The following is a 25,865-nucleotide window of genomic DNA, read 5'->3' as shown; positions in this document are numbered from 1 at the left end:
CTTTATGAAAATTCCTACGAAATTCCTTTTAAAGGACGGAAAGAAGGACAATTTGGTAGAGTGTATGTGTGAAGGGTAAAATAGTTGCATGCTGAGAGAAGGAGAGTGTGAAGAAAAGAGATAAGGATTATATGTAGTTCTGTGGCTATCATTGCCTCCTTTACTGCACTTACTCTGAGTTTCTGTTGTAGGGACAAATGGCTCCTATGTGTAACATTCTTGGTATAAGTAGAATTCATAAATCATTTGGATTGAGCAGGAATTTTATTTGCTTATGGAAATAGACCTGTTTGATTTTGAGGTGTGGTGTGCTATTATTCTTACCTTATGGTCAGTGTAAAGTTTATATTGTTTTTGTTCAAATTGTAGTATGAGTATAATTATGTGGAGCAGATGTGTGTGTGTGGGCGCGCACACGTGTGGATGTGTACACATGTAAAGAAGAACACTTTCACTTCCGTCTCTTTGTTTATCTGTCTCTTTCCATCTCTCCTGTGTCAGCTGCTTTTTGCTTGCCAGTTTTTCTTTGTGTCTATCATTTTTATCATTGAATCCATCTGGGTAGGAAATAAAATGCTTGGTTTTTAAATTTTTAATGGTTTTTTATTTTTTGTTATTTTGTTCTTTCAACTTGTTTGTACCTCAGGAATTAAGGCTCAACAATAAGGCGTTTCATTTCTCACATTCAAGAGGTGTTTCTGTTTTCTTTCTTGTCCGTTTGTCCATATGTTTATGGGTCTCTGATAGGCTGTGCAGTGAGACAGCAGTTTACTATCTGTGTGTGTGTGAAATTAGCTAATTGGTGTTAGCAGAAATATTTTCACATGTTTTATAAGCAAAGTGCAGCAAGGTATATAAATGTAGATATGATCCAGACACGCGCACGCTCACGACTGTCACTGCTCATGCATAGGCGCTCAGAAGTAATTAATGTTAATAAGATTTTAATGTGCTTGTGAGATCATAATGAGGAGAAATGAATGCTCTGATTAGGAAAAGGTAACTGTGTGTGTGTTTTGGCTTAGAACAAGATTTCAATTTTTATAAACCGCAATTTTAGAACTTGTTTGTGATTGCATCAATTGGTTTTTATTTTCAAATTAGAGGTCTGTTTAGCCATTTGAATGATTAACCAAATAAATGGGTGAAACCCTGATCATAAGGAATGGTGCACGTTTTCATTTGCAAGGCAATGTTAGTGTACAGCAAGGCTGTGATCATGTCTTTTGCCAACACACCATTTTTTATGTTGTTTTTAAAAAGCCTTTTTCAGAAGCTACTTGTGGAGATAGAAGTCATTTTAATAAATGTAGGTGTTATCTATATGTTCTGGAGATTCCAATCAGACACTGTAACTATTGTGTCTGAGATGCATTCCTAGCAGTCAGTCATGGCGTATTTGGTGTCCAAAGAATCTATGTTACACTTCTTGAAATGTTTATTGGGAAAAATGTAAAACAACCAAGGTATTTCTTCCTACACGTCATCTTTACAAATTTTAGAGGTTTGACATCTTTGATGTGAAGTAAAATATCTCAGAGTAAACAAAGATGCTGTCTCATCATGGACTCAAATGCTATGCAGTCAACAGCCACACTATAGACTGGCTTGAATCCAGCTGGACACCAGGGGTCCTTCTCCACAACAAATTTTTTAAAGATACTGTTTACAGAGCTTTAGCATACATTTGCATTATTATTATTTTTTAATTATAGGATAAATCTAAATATCTATTAAGCACCCTTACCCTGTAGCACATAGAAATTACTTATACATTTGCTAATATAAACAGTGGATTAAGATATTCAAGGATGGCAATCCCTTTTAAAAGTAAGTATATGGTGGCGCCTGGATGGCTCAGTCAGTTAAACGCCTGACTTGGGCTCAGGTCATGATCTCACAGTTGGTGAGTTTAAGCTTCCTGTAGGGCTCTGTGCTGAGAGCTCGGAGCCTGGAGCCTGCTTTGGATTCTGTGTCTCCCTTTCTCTCTGCCCCTCCCCACTCTTGCTCTGTCTCTCTCTCTCTCAAAAGTAAATAAACATTAAAAAAATAAAAGTAAGTATAGTGCTAAAATCCAGAAAGTCTTGAATGAATTGGGATATGACGTAGTGTACTTTATTTCCAACTAAATCCAACAGATGTGGTTTAGCTTCTTTGTCCCAGGTTTTGGTTATATTAATACAATCTTTTTGTTGGGGTTTAAAAATGATGATGAAGAAAGAGAAGGTATTAGTTTATTTTACTGAACGATTGTGCAATTTCCGTGATTCCCAGGAGTGTGTTGGATTTTGCTTTCCATACAATCCATAAAAATGATGATTATCTGACCAAGAGAGGCATTTGCCATTAATAATATTTAGTTGAATTTGTTGGGACTTATGTCATTGAGGCATAATTAGGACAAATTTCCCCACTTGCAGTTTGTAAAGGAATTCATCCATGTTTTCTTCCAGTAGTTACATGGTTTCCTATTGTAAATTTTCCTATGCAGTCATACATATTTTTAGATTTTCTACTTTATGTCATTGGTCTGTCTATTCATATGCCATTATCACATTATTTTAATTATAGAGGTTTTAGAATATGCTTTAATATCTGAAGTGTTATCCTCCCACCCCACCCCCACCAGCATGTTTCTTTTTCAGGGTTTTCCTGACTTTCTTGCTTTCTTGTAACTCCAAATGAACTTTATAATCAAGAAGCAGGCCTTGAGGGGGGAAAAACTTGATGGTATTTTTATTGAAATTATGATAAATTCATGGATTAACATAGGGACAATTAATATCTTTACGAGTCTGAGTTCCCTTATTCAAGAACCTGCTTCTTCTTTCCATTTGTTCAATAACTTGTGTCTTTCAAAAGTTTTGCACCTTTTCTCCTTATAAAGGTTTTAAACATTTGTTACTAAGTTTGCTCCTTGGTGTTCTATTCATTTGTTTATTCAACTGCTTATTATATATATATATTTTTTACAAACTTGCTATCCTAAACAGAGTCCTCTCCCATAATATTTTCTAACTGGCTTTTTGTTTCTGTATAGAAAGGCTATGGATTTTTGTATGCTAATTTTGCAAACCCTCACTTTGCAAAATTCTCTAATTGTTTATGGTTGCCTAAGGTGGGTTTGAGCCCTGCTTCTAGAACAGTGCTTGGTGTCTGTGAAACTATGGACAAGTTATTCTGAGCCATTTTACTCATCTATAGAGCACAGATAAGAAAACCAAACCCCAGAGTAGTGGAGGGTAAACAATATCATATATAGTAAAACACCTAATATTTTGCCCAGCACATAGTAGGCACTCAATTACTGATATCCATTAATAATGTAATGTGATATGACATAATGTAATGTAACATAATAATATCATTATTAAAGTATGGTTAATGTGTTGTTCGATTATTGAAAGTTTATCATATCAGTTTTTACTACAAGAATGGAGTGAATTAAAGAAATGAAAAAAACTTAAACTTTCTCATGAACCTTGGTGATTTAATGCACTGGGGACCAAAGATTAATTTAAAGATTAGGGTATTTTACAGCTGTGCACATATATTTTCATCACTTCTGCTTTAATTTTGATTATTGCATGCAAGACTCCTTAGCTCTGGAGAGTAAGTGGAGGGAATTTCTTTTTTTTTTTTTTTTTCTCCAATATATGAAGTTTATTGTCAAATTGGTTTCCATACAACACCCAGTGCTCATCCCAAAAGGTGCCCTCCTCAATACCCATCACCCACCCTCCCCTCCCTCCCACCCCCCCCCATCAACCCTCAGTTTGTTCTCAGTTTTTAAGAGTCTCTTATGCTTTGGCTCTCTTCCACTCTAACCTCTTTTTTTTTTTTTTTTTTTTTCCTTCCCCTCCCCCATGGGTTTCTGTTAAGTTTCTCAGGATCCACATAAAAGTGAAACCATATGGTATCTGTCTTTCTCTGTATGGCTTATTTCACTTAGCATCACACTCTCCAGTTCCATCCACGTTGCTACAAAGGGCCATATTTCGTTCTTTCTCATTGCCATGTAGTACTCCATTGTGTATATAAACTACAATTTCTTTATCCATTCATCAGTTGATGGACATTTAGGCTCTTTCCATAATTTGGCTATTGTTGAGAGTGCTGCTATAAACATTGGGGTACAAGTGCCCCTATGCATCAGTACTCCTGTGTCCCTTGGGTAAATTCCTAGCAGTGCTATTGCTGGGTCATAGGGTAGGTCTATTTTTAATTTTTTGAGGAACCTCCACACTGTTTTCCAGAGTGGCTGCACCAATTGGAGGGAACTTCTTGATCACCTAGAGGGATTATTCACACCAATTCATGGATCACATTGATTCTAGCACTTATTACCTACCTAAGTGGATGTGAGCATCTAATTTAAAGTCTCATAACCACTATGTTTTACCTCAAGTATCTGACGACTTCACTCCATTTTCTTAGTAAACAATGCACTAAATCATGAATGAACTTTTGTGGAATAAATATTGAACATATATTATTGATGTAAGCAGAATAATAGTGTTTGCTGGCCCATTATATAACACTTGTGAAGTTGATGAAAAACAGTAAGTGATAAAAATGTAGTTCATTGTAATAGTCCCATGACTTGAACTTCTACTCTAATTTAGTAAAATGAATACTAACTTTGCGGATACATTCTTAATTCATCTGACAACAATCTATTGCTAAAAAATGAAAATCCCAGAATTTCGGGGTTCATTTTATTCCTATGAATGGTTGTTTTGAGTGTTAATAACAGTGAGATAATGCACTGGCATTATAATTGCCATTAATATGATAATGCAGGTGCCTGGCTCATGGTAAGTGCTTGAATATGGTAGTGGTTTTGTTACTTTTATTTTATTATTACCTTTGCTGGCTCTTCACTCCCACCCCCACACACAATTTTCCAGCTGGATCTAGTCTTACTAGGAGTGTTGTCTTATGCTTAGAATAAATGTGGGAAACATGTCTCATATTGGTCATTAAAAAATCAACATAAATAACACTTTATATAATTTTTCAATATTGAAATTTGCTAGGTTGGAAGTAAGATTCCCATCACTGGAGGATGTGAAAGTTTTCATTGCTTGTGGATGAAATTTCTGAGGAGCTGCAAGGATGAAGAATAATTTCTCTCAAAGAATTATAGGTACATTTTGTCCATAGGTTAGAGTTTTCTGGAGTTCTGACTTTGCACTCAGTATAATTATTCTTCCACAGCCTCATAGAGCTCCTTTGTTCATTCATTCGTATGGAAAATAACATAGAGTATATACTAGGTTCAAAACATTGTTCTGAGTGGTATGAGATCTACGAAATAGCAAGATTAGTTACATGAACTGTCCCTACTCAAGAAGTCTAGTAGATTGTTCAGACAGGAAACACCGAGGTTACGTGCAAGGATTTTAGAGCCAGATTATTTGGTTTGAATCCCTGCCTTAACACTAGTTGTATAACTTTAGGTGAGTTATTTATCTTATCTGTGTTTCAGTTTCTTTACTTACGAAATGAAGCCGAAAACAGTACCTACTGAATAGGATTGTCCTGAGGATTCAATGATCGGGTACAGGCACAGAATTTAGAGCAATAACATAAGCTCTCAATAAATATTGGTGAGCATTAATATTATTATTATGTAGAACAGAATAAAATTAATACCTTAAAACAATACAAAGTAATGCAGTATTATAGAAGATGGTAGAAGTAATTTTCACTGTGGCTGGGGAATGGAATTAGGGGAGCTTTATTAGATGAAGTAATGTTTAAACTGAAAGCTTGAAGCATGATTTCTATAGGGCAAGGAAGAATGGAAAGGTAGGGGCAAACTGATTTCTAGGTTGAGTGAATAGTCTAAGCAAAGATTTAAAGGTGGTAGAGAAGTTAAAAATAAAACTTCTGGGACCTTGCAGTCAAAAAGACTCGTTTCTGAAGCCCAGCTCCACTCATTAATTGTGTGGCCCTGGGCAAATCAGGCTCTGTTCATGTTTCTGTCTCTGAGACGCAGTCTGGTAGCTCTAGGCAGTAAGTTACAGCAGTTGTAGAGCTGATCATGGCATGTTATGCCTGTTGTCCAGTATCTGTAAACCATTATTTTGTCTAGTTTTTAGCAGTTTGAGGCAGGAGACTAGGTCCTGTTTCTGTTACTCCATCATTTTCAGAAGCAAAAGACCAACACATTGCTTTCACTTTTCTCCTTATTGAGTTTGGGACCTATCATCTAATTGTGTTACACCCTGTAGCTGGGTACTTTGTTCTGTACTCACTACCTGCATTCCAAGTTTTAGTTAGCTTATCTGCCTCCTCACTGCATTGGCTTCTTTGAGAATGGGGACTGTGTCTGGTTCATCTCTACCCCACTACCAACCCACTACTGTTTGGAGTCTGGCACATAGCAGATAGTTAATGGATATCTTTTACTTTTAATTTAATTGCTACAAATTGTAGTTTTGTGCAATACTGTGAAAGACTTTGAATACTACACTAGAGTTTGGATTTTATTCACTAACAAATCACTCAGGATTTTTGAGGAGGTGAGGGAAATTCCCTGAGCCTATATATATATATGTGTATATATATATATATACATATGTATACATATGTACATATGTATACATATGTGTATATATATATATATATATATTTTTTTTTTTTTTAAAGAAGATAACTCTAGAAGCATAAAGATGGATAAAAAAGGTTAGGGGTTGAAAATAATTAGATTACTTAGGATTTTCAGCAATAACAGTGGGAAAAGAAAGAGCATTGGCAGGATCTGGGGGTTGTTTGGATGGGCACTTTTAAAAGGAATGGTGAGAAAAATGAAGACTTGTTTTCACACATTGTTGATCAATTCCTTTAGAATGAAATATTAGGTTATTTTGTCTTCTTTGGCACCTAAATGAAGGATCTTAGTGTAAAAATTTGAGAGCTAAATTTCACAATGTAAAGAAGTAATTAATGTTAAGGGTTTATCTATACTCTGTTTTAGTTTTTTTACTAGAATACACTCAGAATTTAAGGTATTTTATAATTTTTAAAGGAAAATGGCTTATGGGTTTTATTTTCTTATGTAGAGATAATTTTCTATTGTACTACAAATATCATTATCTCTTTATATTTTTCCTCATTATAATCCCTTTTCTTTGGATAATATATATAGCATATATACATCTTTCCTTGTTAGTTTTAATTTTTATCTGAAAGATTGCTTCTTTTAGTCTTTAAAATATGTTGTTAATGAACTCAGGGCTAAAAGTTCACTTTATGCAGTTGAGTGAGATAGTACCTGTAGAATGACCCAGAGTGAGAATTAATTTTTTTCAAATATATTTTAACTTTGATTTTGTAGTACTGCCTGTCACCCAAATTTTCTTTTCCTTTCGAGAGACATTAGAAGAGCTAATGAGAGAGTGGAAACAGTGGTAGAAGTGGGAGAACAAGAGACATTAAAACAATTATGGAAACCCTCCAGTGCCAATATTTATGTATATAATATAATAGCTATTTGAAAAGTTAAGACACTTCTAACAAGAACATGTTTACAGTGGTCTGAAGGACATTAGTTAGAACTAACGGATTGAATATGTGGAAGGAAAATTTCTCCCAATTTGTTCTATTCACTTTGGCATAATTCTCTAAGGAACTAATGCTGAGAAGTATGACCTAACCAAAGAAAAATGATACAATGTTCAAGTCAACAATAGCATCCTGACAAGGTAGGGGAATATTTTTGATATTATATTTCATTTCTTATTTCAGTGTCTGATGTGAACTATTTCTTACTCCTGTTATAGAGAATGACACAATGCCTATTATTTATTGAATTGCCCTTTGTGTTGGTAACTGGACTAGCAGGTAAATATTATCTTATTCTTCAGTAACAAGATACCTTCAATAAGACAGGTATTACTTACATTTTATCAATGAAGAATCAAAGATTAGATTAAGTAACTTTCATAAGGCTATACATCTGGTTACAGTGGAGTTATTTGAAATCAGTGTTATAACAGGTAAAAATGGATCACAAAGTCTGATGTGTGTACTGTTATGTACGATGAAAAGAGTTGCTCATTTTTATGCAGTAAACAGAGGAAGATGAGCTTCTCGGACCTGAAGTGGAAAGGGGCCAGGAGAGGAGGGAAATGTTTGTGTTTTTGACAGAGTGAGTTTATCAGAGAATAAAAGGGCCGATTCCTCACAGTGGCAAATCTTTCCAAAGCAAAGATACTATTTGGCAATCCATTGGACAGTGATGTCCAGAGCACCTGAAAACCATTATGAAAACCTTGATGAGGCCAGTTGAGAGACCAGGAGCAATGGTGGCCACAGGGAAGTGTTCTTACAACTTATAACTCTATTAGGAATACCTTTTGTGGGAAAAGTTACTTGGCATAGCTATTCTACACAGTTAGAGCCCCTGGGACCCAATACCATGTAAGGAGTTCCACATCAGTTTCACAACTGATCTGACCTCAGTCTTAACTACTGTGCTGTTTTGTATAACAAGCATATTAATCAGTATACTTGCATCACTTGCAGAAAAACCCAACCTACCCCTGCAAACAGTGTTAAACTCCAAAGTATTACTGAGCTGTAGCCCAGAGGGGGGAAAAATATGTAGTATGATCTCTTACTATGAGTGGGGAACCACCAAAATGTATAAGCAATTAGAAATTCTCTGTTTCTTTTGCTTACAGGAATATTCACACCTAGGTGGATTGCAGAAATTAAAAAGCCCTGACTCTCAAGTTCAGCTCTAAAGAAGTCTAGTTATTTGCCTAAGTTTCAAAAGAATTAGTTCCCTAAGTATTTCAAAATGTTCAACTGGCTGCCCCAGCCGTTCTCTTTGGAAGCTTCTTTCTCATCCTCATGGCACATCCCTCTGGCATGCATGACCAGCTGCAAGCTAAACCCTGCGGAATAAGAATTCTTTCATCCCTTTGTGTGATGTGTTTCATTTTCAGAGTTTGGATGATCCTCCTCGGCAGCAGCAGCAGGCATTGTTAGTTTCAATAGGCAGTCTGGATGCACAAGAACAGTCATCATAGAGAGACAGGCTCTAGGGTCCATCCCTTCGTGCCATGGTGCTGTGTTAGATCACTTTCCTCTGCTGGATTAATGGCCAGAGAAAAAGGGAAACAAACTGTACCCGAAGGAATCCAATTAAAGTACTTGAACTTCACTGACGTCCATCCTATTGTTGTCTTAACTTCCTAACCTATGGTTAATTATTCTGACCAGTGAAAAGGAATAACATAAATAGGAGGATTATCTTAAATTCCTTATTTTCTTTAGTTTGACAAGCCATCAAAATTTTATTGTGTAAGATGAAATAACAATAATGTTTGGTATAGTGCAACTTTTTTTTTTTTTGATTGACCTTTCTATCTCTTTCCTAATATCTTCACTAAAGTCACTATTAGGACTTACTGTATAAAACTGCTCAGCCTTTAAATTTTCATCTCTGTTCACAGTCTATGCTGCAGCAATAGTTCATTCTGGGCCCTTTGGTTTCCTTGAATCTCCAAATGATCCCACTCCCATGGCTGTGATATTCTTTTCCTGGTTAATCAAGAATTCTCTATTTCTGCTCTGTCATCCATGCCACTGTCAGTAGGAAAGTAATTTAGGCTTTTGGCTTTCAGCCTCATCATTTGTGAAATGACCTCCCCTGACTCTGAAGTTCTGTGTCCAAAATACAAACAAGGATTTCCAGTAGTAATAATTTGTATGTGTATGATGATTAATAGTCTGCAGAGTGTTTTCATATATTTAATTTTATATAATTCTCACCATAGTTCTGTGGGGTGGGGAGAACGTTATTAGTGTCTCCTTTTTCAGATAAAGATACTACAGCTCTGGGAGGTGAAGTAACTTAGCCCACATTAAGTAAGTAGTAACTGGCTGAATCTGAGCTTTAAAATCAGAATTTTTCCTATGTAAGATGATGGTTCGTATAGTAGGGGGAAGTTTCTTTCTTAAAACCTAAATTTCCTTATTGATTAACTACAAGGTTTTGTTTGTGTGAGTGTGTATGTTCATGCTTTGGGAAGGGGCATCCCTTCCATTGAGTTTGGGATGCAATTTGTAGCCCTAGTTTTATTAGTGAAGGAGTCTCCTAAGATTTCTAATTAAGAAAAATAAGACGGAATGTGTTACCTTTCTAGTGTAGAATTTTGGTGTTATTTTGAACTCCTCTATCAAATTTGATTGTATTTTTCAATTGCATATCCATTCTGTTGTAAATCTAATATACCTACCCATATACTTATTAAAGAGTATTGTTTGCAATTAGGGAAGACATGAATATAATAGAAGCCCTTTTAGCCAATCCCTGCTTCAGGATAATAGGATACTCTGAAAAATGGTGTATTTGGTTATCTGTTTACCTGCTAGTATGCTGACCTAGGGTCATTTGTGTTTGTTTTCAGATTTGTTTATGCTAGTTGAATGTGCAGTTGTAATTTAATTATGCAAACTGATGAAATTTGAGTAAAAAGGTATAAAGCATTGTTGATTTTATGAAATCTAAGTTGAATGCTTTGGAAAGACTTTTGAAAGTGAATTACCAAAACAGATTACAATCTAGATAGGTGTGGGCTAGATAACTGTGTAAAATTATCGGGGTTTGGGGGTAGGGGATGAATGTAAAAATTCTGGAAAGATCTCGCACTGAATTTGCTTGGCCAGTCCCTATAATCGCTCACTGACTTTAAGGAATCAAAAACTTTTAAACTCTGACTTTCAATATCATCTTTCAATAGATGATACAATGTGGTACAGTTTGAACAGGAAGAATAATGTGACTTAGCTGACTAAGAATCAGTGACAGCCCATTGGTCCTACATCAAAAGGTTAGTCCACAGGTGTAAAGTTTTTATGGTTTACTTTTAAAACAAAAATTCTAAAAAATGTTTATTTTTGAGCGAGAGAGAGACAGAGAGACAGAGTGTGAGCAGGAGAGGGGCAGAGAGAGAGGGAGACACAGAATCTGAAGCAGGCTCCAGGCTCTGAGCTGTCAGCACGGAGTCTGATCACAAACCACGAGATCAGGACCTGAGCCGAAGTCAGAGGCTTAATCGACTGAGCCACCCAGGTGCCCCATGTTTTACCTTTAAATAAACTAAATATGTGAAAATTGCTTTAACCAGCTTCTGTCTTTGTCTCAGTGTCATGTGTAAAATGAAGATAAAAATAATTTTACTGACAAGGATTTTTTTTTTTTGAGTGTGTGAGGATTAAATGAAATAGTACATGCATAGCACCTAGAACAATGCCTGTCACAAGTACTAAAAAAAAGTTGTCTTCTTAATTATCATCATCATCATCATCATCATCATCATCTGAGATTATCTGCTATAGGGCTCATGTATACTTATATTAAAATACTGTCAGTGATTGGAATATTTTAGTAGTAAAACATAATAATTCTATTTCAGTTAGCAAAACTATGTATTTCCAATTTTCACTGCACCCTTTTTTTCAGGATTTTTAGGAAGAAGTTTTACTATACCTGTTCTCAGGAGATGCTAAGAGCTGAAACTGTATGTAAGATGTAAGTGAAAGGGCGAGGTGTAGTCTCAGTTGAAGACTATGGAAAGGAGAGTTTAGCATGTTGTGGTGGAGTGGTGTGGAATGTGTACATAGTACCTGCCCATGTGGAGCCTAGATCTAGTCTAGGGATGTCTCACTTAAATGAATACTAAGCTACACGATCACTGCCCTCTCACAACTGTAAACAGCAAAGGAAAAGGAAAAAAAGTGACAAAAATACCCTGTTAGCTAAACTTGAACAGTTGTGTGGTAGTCAAATACTGCCTAGAACAGTAGCCTTCTACTGTGTGCCATCAATTCCTAAACGCTTCTGCAAATTGGTATGTTACAGGTTTTCATTATTGAATCCATATTTAGAAATTGCTTTTCAGAGGAGAATTAAGCATTTACCTGCTTTCTTTCTGAATGCTGACACACACATTTTCATACCATTTTACATTCAGTTTTCCTGCCTTAGAATGTGCTCCTTACAGGAAAGAAGCTTGTGCTTCAGGGTCAGAGAGAACACCAGCACTGCTGATAGTTTCCCCCTTGGTTTGGATGTTAGTGATTGATTCAGTTCTAGTGGCATTAGAGTGAATAATTTATCAACCATTTATTATTATTATTATTATCATTCAAATAAGTGATATTATTTACCTTCTATAAATGATTTATGTGGCACTTCCATAATCTTTAAAAATAAAGCAAATAGGAAGCAAAACAGAGTATAAGACATTTTCCAAAGTTCAAAAAACTTTAAGTGGCATAATCTAAATTTGTTAAGTACCCTTTTGTGTTTTTAAGTATTACAAGTATCACCGTTGGTCACTTTCTATGGCTATTATGGAATTAGGTCTATTTGTTTTTCGTATTGTAGTCTACACTTACCTGTCATAATATTTTTGATTAAAAGAAATATTGTTTTACTACTTCATGGCTTATCATAAGATTGGGATTACCTCAGCTCATACAACATTTTCCTACCCATGAATGTTATTCAAATTCCTCCTATAGTCTGTCTTTCCTGTGCTTTCATTTCAATCATTTGTCCTCCCAATTTCAGCTGTCCTCAGGTATGTATCCATATATATATATATATATATATATATATATATATATATATAAATTTCTCTTCTGTGTATCATCATTTGTTAACTTGTATCCATCTTTGTAACCTACACTTTTATTCCTAAATTTGTTGATTTAAATTTAGCCCACTTTTTTTTAGCTATAGCATTTCCATAGAGTTATTTCACATGAAGACAACAGTAGAACTTATAAAAACTAGGCAGTATCCTAGAAAATAGCAGTGTTTATACTGAAGAACAATAAGCTAGGTATTCAGGTTTCTATGCAATGAGGACCTACTCATTACACCCTCTGGTTATGCAAGATGTTTTTAAAGAGTTAAAATTCAAGAGAATGTCTTTCTTCATATGAAATTCCTGTCAGTCAACATGATCTTCAGAACCCTTTGCCAAGCACCTTTCTAGGCAGAGAAAAGAGTCAGTCTCAGTTTGGATATCTTCAGAATGCTGTGTTCTTGACTCATATCCCTGGGGACCAGCCCCTTGATATTTTAAATTTTAATTTATAGATTAAGGTATTTCTGTAACTGGCTAGGGATGCTTTGCTGAACCCCAGGTGATGGGTTCATAGTGATTAATAGTGATTTGCTATGTAGGCAAGAAAGTTGGCTTTAGTGCATAATAATGTTCAGAATATCATGAAACATTAAGTTGATATGGTAGAAGGAATGTAAAATTAGGCTTTGTTCATATACAATGATGCTATTTCTATTTTGTTTAGAAGGGAAGTTTGGGTATCATTGCAAATGGTACGAAATATGAAAGGTAGTAACTTGATCACAGTTCTAGTTTCTCTAAGTTCTCATTTCTCTGTTTTGGAGAGATGTAGGGAGAACAATCTAAAATAAGAATACTAACAATGGGAACATCTTTTACTTGCTTTTCAAATAGTATATTTTTTTGTTATGTTGAATTTTTTTGCTATCTATTGAATGATTTGACAGATGCTCAAAAAAAGATCAGATTGATGTTTCATATAAAGATCTGCTGGATATATATACACATACTTAAAATATGTATTCATGACATTTGACTAAGTTGATCAGCTATTAAGTTCCATTGAATTATGTAGCTTATCAAACAGCAAATAAGCTTTTGCTACCTAAGTTTGTTGGCCTGATGTTATCTATTATTTTATTTAATCATTCATTCATTCATTCATTCATTGTTTCACTGGACACCTATTATGTTAGGGATTGTATGTGGTAGGTAAGGCAAGGATGATTACCACATGGTCCCTGCCAGGGGCAACTGGGTGGTTCAGTCAGTTAAGCATCTGACTTTGGCTCAGGTTATGATCTCATGGTTTGTGAGTTCAAGCCCTGTGCTGACAGCTCAGAGTCTGGAGTCTGCTTCGGACTCTGTCTCCCTCTCTCTCTGTCCCTCTCCTGCTCATGTTCTGTCTCTGTCTCTTAAAAATAACAAACATTTAAAATAATTGAAAAAAAAAAAGGCAATGTCCCTACCTACTAAAATTTGTAGCTTAGTGGCTTTTATATAAAACATTCTTAGATTTGGTCTTTACTATGATAATATGTTGTTCTCTTATCTATTTTACATCCTAACGGTCTAATTATTGGTTTTATGATCAAATATTTAATTTGCATCTTTAGTATTCTGTATACTGAATTTAATGTAATGTCAATACCTTTAAGCAGATTATAATCTCTAAAGATAACATAGAATGTTTTAAATATAAATATAAAGTATTATGGTAATCATAACTTTATCAAATACTTTTCATAGATACAATACTGATTTTAGTCATATCACCCTCTTTCCTTTCATCTGATTCCTTTTTTTATTTGGGAGAAGACATGGTAAAGGACAATTGACATTTGGTAGTGACCAAGGTAGAAGCCTTTTGGTTTCCACCTGGTTTCTAGTTCAATAAAATACAAGGTTAGGAACCACAGGGGATGAAGATGGAGAGATATGCAAGTGCCTACCATGAAGTAACTTGTATTAAGTATGTTGCTAAGGAGCTAGAAATGAGGTGGGATCCACTGAAGGGTTTTAAGTGAGGAAATGACTACTTAGTTCTGTTGAGAAAAGACCCTTCAGGTAAAGAGAAAGGACTACATTCTGTGAGACAAAACAATTAATGGTAATCAGGATGAAGTACAGTGAGGGCCTCAACTGAAGCAGTAGCTGTGATGTTGTGAGGAACATCAAGAAGGATGGGTTCCAGAGATTTTTGGAAGGTGGAATTGATTTTTAGAAGGTGGCATCTGGGGACTGCCTAGGTGGGAGTTGGATGCTATTAAGGAAAAAAAGGTGACTCTCAAGATTTTTGCTTGAGGACCTGGGTACTACTATTCATGGAAGAAAGGATTATTTTAGAAGAAACGGGTTACTGGCCATTGTGAGGTCAGGGAGACGGTGAGGGTGGGAGATAAGGAAGGATATAATTCAATTGAGTTTAAACATAAATTTACTTTGCTTTGAGAAACTATGTTGTGATGCTGTGATCTAAAAGAGTATAAAGTATGGTAAGTCTGCCATGCTGAAGCAGCTAATGAGAATGAGTTTCATGGGAGAGTACTGAGTAGGGGATTTGAAGGGAAAATAGAAAGTTTAGAATCTGATATTTATTTTCTTGGAATAATTTTTGCCAGATATTCCTCATGGCAGCTTTCCTCCATTTTGTGAACCAAAAGCTAGACTGGCATATTCAAAAATTTTAACATTATGATGTGTCTGGGAGTCCTCAGAGAGCAGCTGCTTTAAGGTGTTCTTTATATGAGGAGGCCATATGGAAATGAAGGGAAGTTCAAGTTTTAGCCATATAAATTTCTAGTTAAATAACCTTGTACAAGCCACTTAACCTTTTTGAGTTTCTGTTTTCTCACCTCTAAAATAGAAGGGTTGAACCATCTAATTTCTGAAAAGATTCTTAACAGTAAAAATCCTATGATTTTATGACCCATTGAATAGCATGACTACACCTGTAGGATTACCATCTTTGGAAACTTTAACAACCGACTTCCAGTTAAACCTGGTGATTGAACACATGTTTTTCCTTGTTCCCTTCTGGTAAGGAACTAAAGGTATAAATGATAGACTAAAAAATAAAAGACAAAAAAAAAAAAAAAAGAATCCACCAACATAAGGAAGAGGAAGCAACTTATCAAAGTTTTTGGAAGATGTAAAGTGGATGGAGGATTTCGTAGAACCAAGAAATCTAAATACAGGTGCCTGGAGAGTGTTATGCCAAGAAGAAAACAAGTCAGTTCATGCTCAAGAACTGGCTCAAGAATTGGAAGACAACAGCTGAAGTAAAAATAAATTATACTTAATATATTTAGATAGGAAAGATAGTACTTCCATGAAACATGATAGGATGATAAAAAAAGAATAATCAGAATAAGCACTCTTACAATAGCTGATGAAATAATTTTAATGGAAGGATTGAAATTATCCTGAAAACAGAGCAAAAATTCAGTTAAATGGAAAATGGAGAGAAAAGATAAAATCAGACAAATAATTTAACAAGCCCTAAATCTGATTAATAGTTCCAGAAAACAGAGGAGAGCAACGAAAATGATATGGAAGGAATGATCATAACATTATATTATAGAAAGTTCTGAACTAAAGGACATTAGTTTCTAGTTTGAGTCTGCTGGGTGCTCATAAAATATATGAAGCAGATCTATACCAAGATACATATTGGAAAATTTTAGACTAGCAGCAATATATTTATGATAGAAGCTTCTAGATAGAAAATATAAACCTTATATTTTGGCTTAAGAATGAGAATAGTATCTGATTTTTTTAATGGCTATATTCAAAGCTGGCATATGTGGCTTTAAAATTCTGAGAGAAAATAACTTTTAACTTGTGATTCTATACCTAACCAAACTATTATTAATCACATGTGAGATGAGGTTAGGAAAAAGACATTTTTAGACAAATGATCCTCATACTTTACCTTACATTGTTGCTTTCTTAGGAATCTTTTGGAGTATGTGCTACATCCAAATGAGGAGAAACTGAGGAGGAAAGAGGATTCAGGACATAGGTGATGATAATGAGGTGAGAAAGGTCAAGAGAATTTCCTGGACAGCAGCTATGCATTGGCCTTAAGAGTAACTGGTCTTTAGTTGGGCAGGAAGATGAGAAACTCCAGAAATGGGTATGTTCAGAAGGAAAAATTAGAATGAACAGAATGCTTAATTTTAAGAGTGTGAAATATATTCAGACAGGTTTTACATTTCTGTTGTAGACACTTGGAATGGGGTCAAAGTGGCAATATTAACTATAGGCAGGAAACACTGTTACTCAAAGAAGGAAATGTATTAAAATTATACTAACTGGATGAATATTGGGAGGATGAAAGGAAGAAAAGTGAGTGGTATAAGAGAGCTAAGTCTTTATCTTTCATGATAGGAAAGTAATAGATTTTCTACAACATACAAATAAAAAATAAGAATTATACATTTTTGTATATTATTTACAGATAAAGAGATAAACACTAGAAATAATTTTGACAGGGTATCTGAAAGGGTAGGATATAGGGTGCCGTTTTTGTTTTTAAACCTTGTGGTACTATTTAACTACTAAACTATATAGATGTACTACTTTGGAAACAATGAGAAATCATAATTTTAAAATTTAAAAGACTGGGAATAGAAGTATTTTGGATTTTGATTTTTTCATATAGAAGAGTAGCTCTTGATTAAGTACATATTTTAGTTATTTGGAGGAACTAAATCATTTATATCCTGGCGTTACTGACATTTGGGCATTCTGTTTCTTGAGATTAACTATTATTTGGAGAGGTTTCCTCTTATCCCTATAAGGTACATGTGCTGTTTGCATGGTGAAAACTATGGTAAGAAATCTTAAAGTTGTTGCCACAATTCTCAGACCTTAAGTATGTGTTCCAAATAAAAGACAGAGGGCTTAGGAGAAATGGAAAACTCGTGAACAGACTTCCATTTGATTTGGTAGATATAGGCATATAAGACAAATTAAACATAGTTTATTTGTTAAACAAAGAATAGCCTCCACTCGTTCCAAGTAGTCTAAATACTTAAGATTTTTTCCTTTTGAAAACTTCACATGGCTAGTTCATGCATTCTCATGGAATGCTTTTAACTGTTCACTGACTCATTACCTATTCATCTATAGCTAATGTAAAACCACTTTGGCTGTGGTTTACAAAAATATGGAGGTTATGTGATTCAGTGCATGCAGTTCAGAATTTAGATTATCTTTCAATAATCAAAAAATGCTTTGCCAAAAATCCATTACAAGTGTGCTCAAAATATCAAGTGCCTTTGAAGTTTTTAAATAAAAAACTCCAACAACAAAACCCAACAATAAACAAACAAAAAAACCCCCAGAACATGTCTTATAAACAAAAGGGTTTAGCAGACAATCTTAAACCTCCTTGAAAGAATTTTTAGAACATAAGAGAGGCAGAAACAGAGACCGAGGTAGAAAAAGGGAATTTCTCTTTGAATATATTTTTTTTGAACCAAGGACATTTGGTGTTGAGAAGAGAAGGGGGAGAGAAGAAATGAAGAAAGAACATGATTTGTCTCAAAGATTTATTTTGTAATTGATTGTAGCTTATAAAGGTTTTCATTGATGGTTGTATGGGAGGGAGAATTCTAAGTTTCAATGCTGACACTTTGAAGAGTTGCCCTGTTGTTGCAGCTGCTTGGGCAGCCTTGCTCACACATCAATGGTGCATTGTGGCAGCTTGCTCTGCTTCCCTGTTTCTGATGGACATTCTCCAGGCAGTGAAGGGCAAAGGGGCTGGCAATGCTGGTAACTGGCATAATAGAAGTTGTTGGACCAGTTTGGAGTGTATGTGTGTGAACTGAACACTTAATGACAGCTTCTGTATTATGGTTAGTCTAAGTTCAGGGTCAGAAAGTACTTTTTGGTCAATTAATAGAGATAGGAATACACACACACACACACGTGTGTGTGTGTGTGTGTGTGTGTGTGTGTGTGTGTGTACTTGTCTTTTTGTGGGTAGAGTGCATATTATTTAGTTTTTGTGTAGTGGTTGGTGAAGGGACTAATGTTTATGACCTAAAAAAAATCAGTAGATACTCAGATATAACTACACTGAAATATTTCCTTCATAAAATAAATAATTGATTTTTAGCATTAATTATACTTAATTATTGATTTTTTAGGATATCCTAATTAAATATTTTCTGCTATTTGTGAAAATCTGTTCCAGTTTTTTTAAGTTTTTATCTCTATGTCCAATAACATGTCCAATCTATTCTTTTATAATCATAAACTTTTATAAGTATATGAAAAGTCACGTCATACTAAACAGAAAGGGTTATTACTTGGAAGAATATGGCATAATTTTAGGAGGTGATACAGAGAAGGAAGAATTGATGAACATTTACTTTGTTTACATATATATATATTTTTTTTTTTGCTAAGAGGAAAACTCTTCAAATTTGAAGAAGGAAATGGAAATCAACAATTGAATTGTTACTAAGAGGCTTTTTTTTGCAAATTTAGAACCAAACTCCATAGAGTTTGGCAAATTCTATTCTAGAATGATAGTACTAACCATAATTTTTGAAAAAAAAAGCACCCTGCACATTTATATCATGTGTGTTTTTCAAAGAATTGTCAACATGTATTTTCACTAGATGCTTATAGTGATCCTGAGAAGTAGCTACTACTACTCTGAATAGTAGGCACTAGTTCATACCTTTTTATTTACTCTCATTTTTTATTCACTATACCCAAGAAGACACTATGCTCTCCACTTACAGATATGTTAACTGAAATTAAATAAAATTTTCAACTCATCAAAGCATCTGGAGTCCAAACTTGATGAATTTTGCTCCAAAGGCTATGCTTTTTCCACTGAAATTCATAACTTCTAGATATGATCACATTTGGAGAGTTGGAAGGTATCAAAAACCAGATATAAGCAAATGTGTAAAAATTTAAAGACAAATTCTGTAATCTACAGAGTTAACTTTCTCTCTGGCAAAATTCTGAAGTGAATTAATCGATTCACCCATATCAATTAAATATCATTAAATGCTTTAAACAGTTCCATTAAAAGACAGAGATTATTAGGCTAGATAAAAGATAAAAACCAACTATATTCTGTCTATAATATTACTATTTTAAATAGAAAAATATTTAAAATACTAAAAATGAAAGGATGGGAAAGATATACCAAGCAAATATTAATCGTAAGAAAGCTGGAGTAGCTGTATTAACAGAAAAAAGTACGCTTCAGGACAAATAATATTGCCATAGATAAAGACGATATACACGTCCTAAGGATGTATGCATCTAATAACAGGTTCAAAATAAGTGAAACAAAAACTAATAAAAATGAGAGAAAAAGTAGATAATTATACTTGGAGATTTTAATATACTTCTCAGTAATTGATAGAGTAAATATACAAAACAACCAAAAAGATGTAGAAGACTTAAATAACAGTATCAACCAACTTGATGTAATTGACATTTATAGAATCTTACATCCAGCAGTAGCATAATACACATACTTTTGAGGTACACATGGAACATTCACCAAGATGGTCTATATGCTGGGCCCTGAAGCAAGTCTCAATAAATTTTAAATGATGGAAGTCATACAAATATATTGTTTATACACAATGGGATTAATTTAGAAATAGGAAGCATAGAGAAAGTTGGGAAGAGCTCAGATGGCAAAGTAGTAGGGGAAGGCCCTAGGCTTGTCTCATCCCTCAAACACAGCTAGATGAATATTAAATCATTCTGAACACCAGAGAAATTGATCTGAGGACTGACAGAACAAACTGCACAACTAGAGGGAGAGAAGAGGTGACATCATGGAAAGCAGGAGGTGCAGAGATGTGGTTTGGGGGAGAAACGGATTGCAGGTGCTGCAGAGGGAAGGGAGGCCTGGTGGTGACACAAGGAAAGCACTTCTCCAAGGCCATTGACTGGGAAAATGAGGAGCTATTTTCATGAGTTTTTATAGCCAGCAGGGCTCAAAGACTGAAGTTGTAGAGGTCTGTGGAGTGGCCAGTGTGGAGCCCTGAGGGTGCTGCAGTTCTCCTGTGGAGAAGGAGGGCAGATAGCCTGGGGGCAAACACTGTGATCTGGGATCCTCTGAGACACACTGGAAGAGACAGTTTCCTCTTCGTGGAGCACATCTGAGAGAGGTGGCATTGAATCACCAGGGACAAAGAGCTGGTGGGTGCCATCTCCCTCCCCCGTCCCTTAGCATAAATTAAATTCAGTAAGCAGCGCAGTGCCAACAATGGTGGCCTAAACCATTTGCACTAAACCATCCACCCCCCCACATTCTGCAGGTGCTGCTTTGCTAGGGAAGTGTACTTGAGAACCAGAGCAGCAGGACCCTCCCCCAGAAGACCGCCACACACAACCCCTGCACACACCATGTCTACTGACTAGAGTTATGCAAAGCTTCAGCTCTACTGGAAAGAGCATCAGGTCTCTTTAACAAGCAGACCAGAACAGACTTAGTTAAAACTTGCCACACTCTGGCCAAGGTCCAAACACTCCATACTGCAGGCAAGAAGAAACTCTGCAGAGAACTGACCTAAAGGAAAGAACAGCCAAAATATAGCAGCAGAGTGCACACCACATACACCAGAGACACATCCTGAAGTGCCAAGCCCTGAACAGTCTTCATAAAGCCATTACTGTCAGGGGCAGGAAGTATAACAGACCTTCCTAACACAGAGAAGAAGACAGAGACCTAGACAAAATGCCAAAACAGAGGAATTCATTCCAAAATAAAAAACAAGAAAAAGCCACAGCCAGGGATATAATTGAAACAGATATAAGTAATATGCCCGATCCAGAATTTAAAGCAACAATCAGGATGATACTAGCTGGATTTGAGAAAAGCATAGAAGGACACCAGTCTTTTACTGTGGAGATAAAAGACCTAAAATCTAGTCAGGCTGAAATGAAAAATGCAGTAACTGAGATTTGAAACCAACTGGATGTAATGACCAGAAGGATGGAAGAAGGAGAGGAATGGATAAATGATACAGAAGAAAGAATTATGAAAAATAATGAAGCTGAAAAGAAGAAAGAAAAATATTAGATCACGAATGTAGATGTGGGGAACTCAGTGACTCCATAAAGTATGATAACATTCATATCATACGAATCCTAGAAGATGAAGAGAAGTAAAAGGGAGTAGACAGTTTATTTGAGGAAATTACAGCTTAAAACTCCCCTAATCTAGGTAAGGAAACCGATATCAAAATCCAGGAGGCACAGAGAACTCCCATCAAAATCAATAAAAGCAAGTCAACACCAAGACCTATTGTAGTTAAATTTGCAAAATACAGATATAAAGAAAAAATCCTAAAAGCAGCAAGACAAAAGAAGTACCTCACTTACAAGGGAAGACAGTTAGCAGCACATATCTCCATAGAAATTTGGCAGGCCAGAAAAGAGTGATGTATTCAATGTGCTTAATGGGAAAAGTATGCAGCCAAGAATACTCTATCCAGCAAGGCTATTATTCACAATAGAAGGAGAGATAAAGAGTTTCCCAGACAAAAAAACTAAGGAGTTTGTGACCACTAAACTATCACTGCAAGAACTACTGAAGGGAAATCTTTGAGTGGGAAAGAAAGACCAAAAGTGACAAAGACTAGAAAGGAACAGAGAATATCTCTAGAAACAATGACAAAATAAGTAATAAAATGACACTAAATTCATATCTGTCAGTAATCACTCTGAATGTAAATGGACTAAATTTACGTATAAAGATATAGGGTGTCAGAATGGATAAAAAACCAAATCTATATGCTGCCTACAAGAGATTCATTTTAGACTTAAAGACACCTGCCAATTGAAAGTGAGGGGATGGAGAACTTTATCATGCAAATGGACATCAAAAGAAAGCTGGAATAGCAATATTTATATCAGACAAACTATATCTTAAACCAAACACTGTGACAAGAGATGAAGAAAGGCACTATATCATAATAAAGGGGTTTATTGAACAAGATCTAACAGTTGTAAATATTTATGCCCCCTATGTGGAACACCCAAATATATAAAACAAATTAATAACAAACATAAAGGAAATCATTGATAATAATAGTAGGGTACTTTAACATTCCACTTACATCAGTGGACAGATTATCTAAGCAAAAATCAATAAGGAAACAATGGCTTTGAATGACACACTGGACCAGGTAGAGTTAACAGATATATTCAGAACATTTCATCCTAAAGCAGCAGAATACACATTTTTTTTTTTTAGTGCACATGGGACATTCTCCAGAATAGATCACATACCAGGTCACAAATCAGGCCTCAACAAGTACAAAAAGATTGAGATCATACCATGCATATTTTCTGACCACAATGTTATGAAATTTGAAGTCAACCACAAGAAAAAAATTGGAAAGGCCACAAATACATGGAGATTAAAGAACATCCTACTAATGAATGAATGGGTTGACCAGAAAATTAAAGAAGAAATAAAAAAAATACATGGAAACAAATGAAAATGAAAACATGACAGTTCAAACCTTTGAGTTACAGCAAAAGCAGTCTTGAGAGGGAAGTATATAGCAACGCAGGCCTACATCAAGATGCAAGAAAAATCTCAAATACAAAACCTAACCTTATACCTAAATGAGCTAGAACAAGATGAATAAATGAAGCCTAAAGCCAGTAGAAGAAAGGAAATAATAAAGATTAGAGTAGAAATAAATGATTTAGAAACAATAACAACAACAACAAAAAATCCAGTAGAACAGATCAATAAAACCAGGAGCTGGTTCTTTGAACCAATTTATAAAAATGATAAACCCCTAGCCAGACTTATCAAAAAGAAAAAGATACAAATAAAATCACAAATGAGAGGAGAGAGAACACAACCAATACCACAGAAATACAAACAATTATAAGACAATATTATGAAAAATTACATGCCAACACATTGGGTAATCTGCAAGAAATGGATAAATTTCTAGAAACATATAAACTACCAAAACTGAAACAGGAAGAAATGAAAAACTTGAACAGACTGATAACCAGCAAAAAATTGAATCAGTAAACAAAATCTCCCAACAAACAAGAGTCCAGGACCACATTGTTTCACTGGGAAATTCTACCAAAAATTAAAGAAGAGTTAACACCAATTCTTCTCAAACTGTTCCAAAAAATAGAAATGGAAGGAAAACTCCCAAACTTGTTTTATGAGACCAGCATAACCTTGATTCCAAAACTAGACAAAGACTCCATTAAAAAATAGAATAATAGGTCAATATCCCTGATGAACATGGATGCAAAAATTCTCAACAAAATACTAGGAAATTGAATCCAATAGTACATTAAAAGAATCTTTCACCATGATCAAGTGAGGTTTATTCCTTGATTGCAAGGGTGGTTCAATATTTGCAAATCAATCAACATGATATACCACATTAATAAAAGAAAGGATAAGAACCATATGATCCTCTCAACAGATGCAGAAAAGGTATTTGACAAAGTAAAGCATCCATTCTTGATAAAAACCCTCAACAAAGTAGGGATACAGGGAACATACTTTAACATCATAAAGGCCATATATGAAAGACTCACAGCTAATAACATCCTTACTGGGGAAAAACTGAAAGCTTTTCCTCTATGTTCAAGAACAAGACAGAGGTGTCCACTCTCACCACTGTTACTTAACCATTATACTGGAAGACCTAGCCTCAGCAATCATACAACATAAAGAAATAAAAGGCATCCAAATCAGCAAGGAAGAAATCAAACATCCACTATTTGCATATGACATGATACTCTCTGTAGAAAACCTGATAGACTCCACCAAAAAACTGCTAGATTACTACATGAATTCAGTAAAGTAACAGCATACAGAATCAACATATAGGAATCTGTTGCATTTCTGTATACCAATAATGAAGCAGTAGAAAGATAAATCAAGGAATTGATCCCATTTACAATTGCACCCAAAACCATAATATACTGAGGAATAAACCTAACCAAAGAAGTAAAAGATCTGTACTCTGAAAACATAGAACACTTATAAAAGAAATTACAGATGACACTAAGAAATGGAAAACATTCCATGCTCATAGATTGGATGAACAAATATTGTTAAAATGTCTATACTACCTAAAGCAATCTACACATTTAATGCAATCCCTATCAAAATAACATCAGCATTTTTCACAGAGCTAGAACGAAGTAATCTTGAAAAGCAAGAGCAAAGCTGGAGGCATCACAATTCCAGACTTCAAGTTCTATTACAAAGCTGTAATAATCAAGACATTATGGTACTGACACAAAAACAGACACATAGATCAATGGAACAGAATAGAAAACCCAGAAATGGACCCATAACTATATAATCAATTCATCTTCGACAGAGCAGGAAAGAATATCCAATGGAAAAAAGACAGTCTCTTCAATAAATGGTGTTGGGAAAACTGGACAGCAACATGCAAAAGAATGAAACTGGACCACTTTCTTACACTATACATAAAAATAAGTCCAGAGTGGATGAAAGACATAAATGTGAAATAGAAAACCATCAACATCCTAGAGAACATAAGCAGTAACCTCTTTGACATCAGTTGTAGCAACTTCTTACTAGATACATCTCTAGAGGCAAGGGAAACAAAATAAAAAATAAACTGTTGGGATTTCATGAAGATAAAAAGCTTCTGCACAGTGAAGGAAACAATAAAAGAAAAACTAAAAGGCAAACTTTGTAATGGGAGAAGATACTTGAAAATGACATATCTGATAAAGGATTGGTATTCTAAAATCTATAACTTTTCAAAATCAACCCCCCAAAACCAAATAATCCAGTTAAGAGTTGGGCAGAAGACATAATAGACATTTCCAAAGAAGACATGCATATGACTAATAGACACATGAAAATATGCTCAACTTCACTCTTCATCAAGGAAATACAAGTCAAAACTACAATAAGATATCATTTCATACCTGTCAGAATGTCTCAACAACACAGAAAACAACAGATATGAGCGAGGATGCGGAGAAAGGGGAACCTTCTTACACTGTTGGTGGGAATGCAAACTGGTGCAGCCACTCTGGAAAACAGCATGGAGGTTCCTCAAAAAGTTAAAAATAGAATTATGATCCAGGAATTCCACTACCAGGTATTTACCCAAATCATACAAAAATATTGACTTGAAGGGATACATGCACTCTGATGCTTATAGCAGCATTATCAACAATAGCCAAATCATGAAAAGAGCCCAAATATCCATTGATTGA

At 35.0% G+C, this 25,865-nt stretch overlaps 1 protein-coding gene and 1 long non-coding RNA gene across 41 annotated transcripts in view; both read left to right on the top strand.

Moving 5' to 3' along the window:
* ZBTB20 (zinc finger and BTB domain containing 20) overlaps nucleotides 1–25,865 on the top strand; it is a 785,665-nt gene that overhangs the window by 65,527 nt on the left and 694,273 nt on the right. The window contains exon 3 of one of the 40 annotated variants that reach the window (XM_078453023.2): nucleotides 16,573–16,655. The exons of the other annotated variants lie outside the window; for them this stretch is intronic. The gene's annotated coding sequence lies outside the window, so the exon portion shown is untranslated. The remainder of the gene's footprint in view (nucleotides 1–16,572; nucleotides 16,656–25,865) is intronic. 40 annotated transcript variants of the gene reach the window in all.
* Nucleotides 7,103–11,137, top strand: LOC144617417 (uncharacterized). Its single transcript, XR_013557912.2, has 2 exons — nucleotides 7,103–7,851; nucleotides 8,694–11,137. It is a non-coding gene; the product is annotated as an uncharacterized LOC144617417 (long non-coding RNA).

The sequence above is a fragment of the Panthera onca genome, chromosome C2 (genome assembly GCF_046562875.1).
Source record: "Panthera onca isolate mPanOnc1 chromosome C2, mPanOnc1 haplotype 2, whole genome shotgun sequence".
NCBI classification, from domain to species: Eukaryota; Metazoa; Chordata; class Mammalia; order Carnivora; family Felidae; genus Panthera; species Panthera onca.
This window is presented reverse-complemented; position numbering and strand designations above follow the sequence as displayed.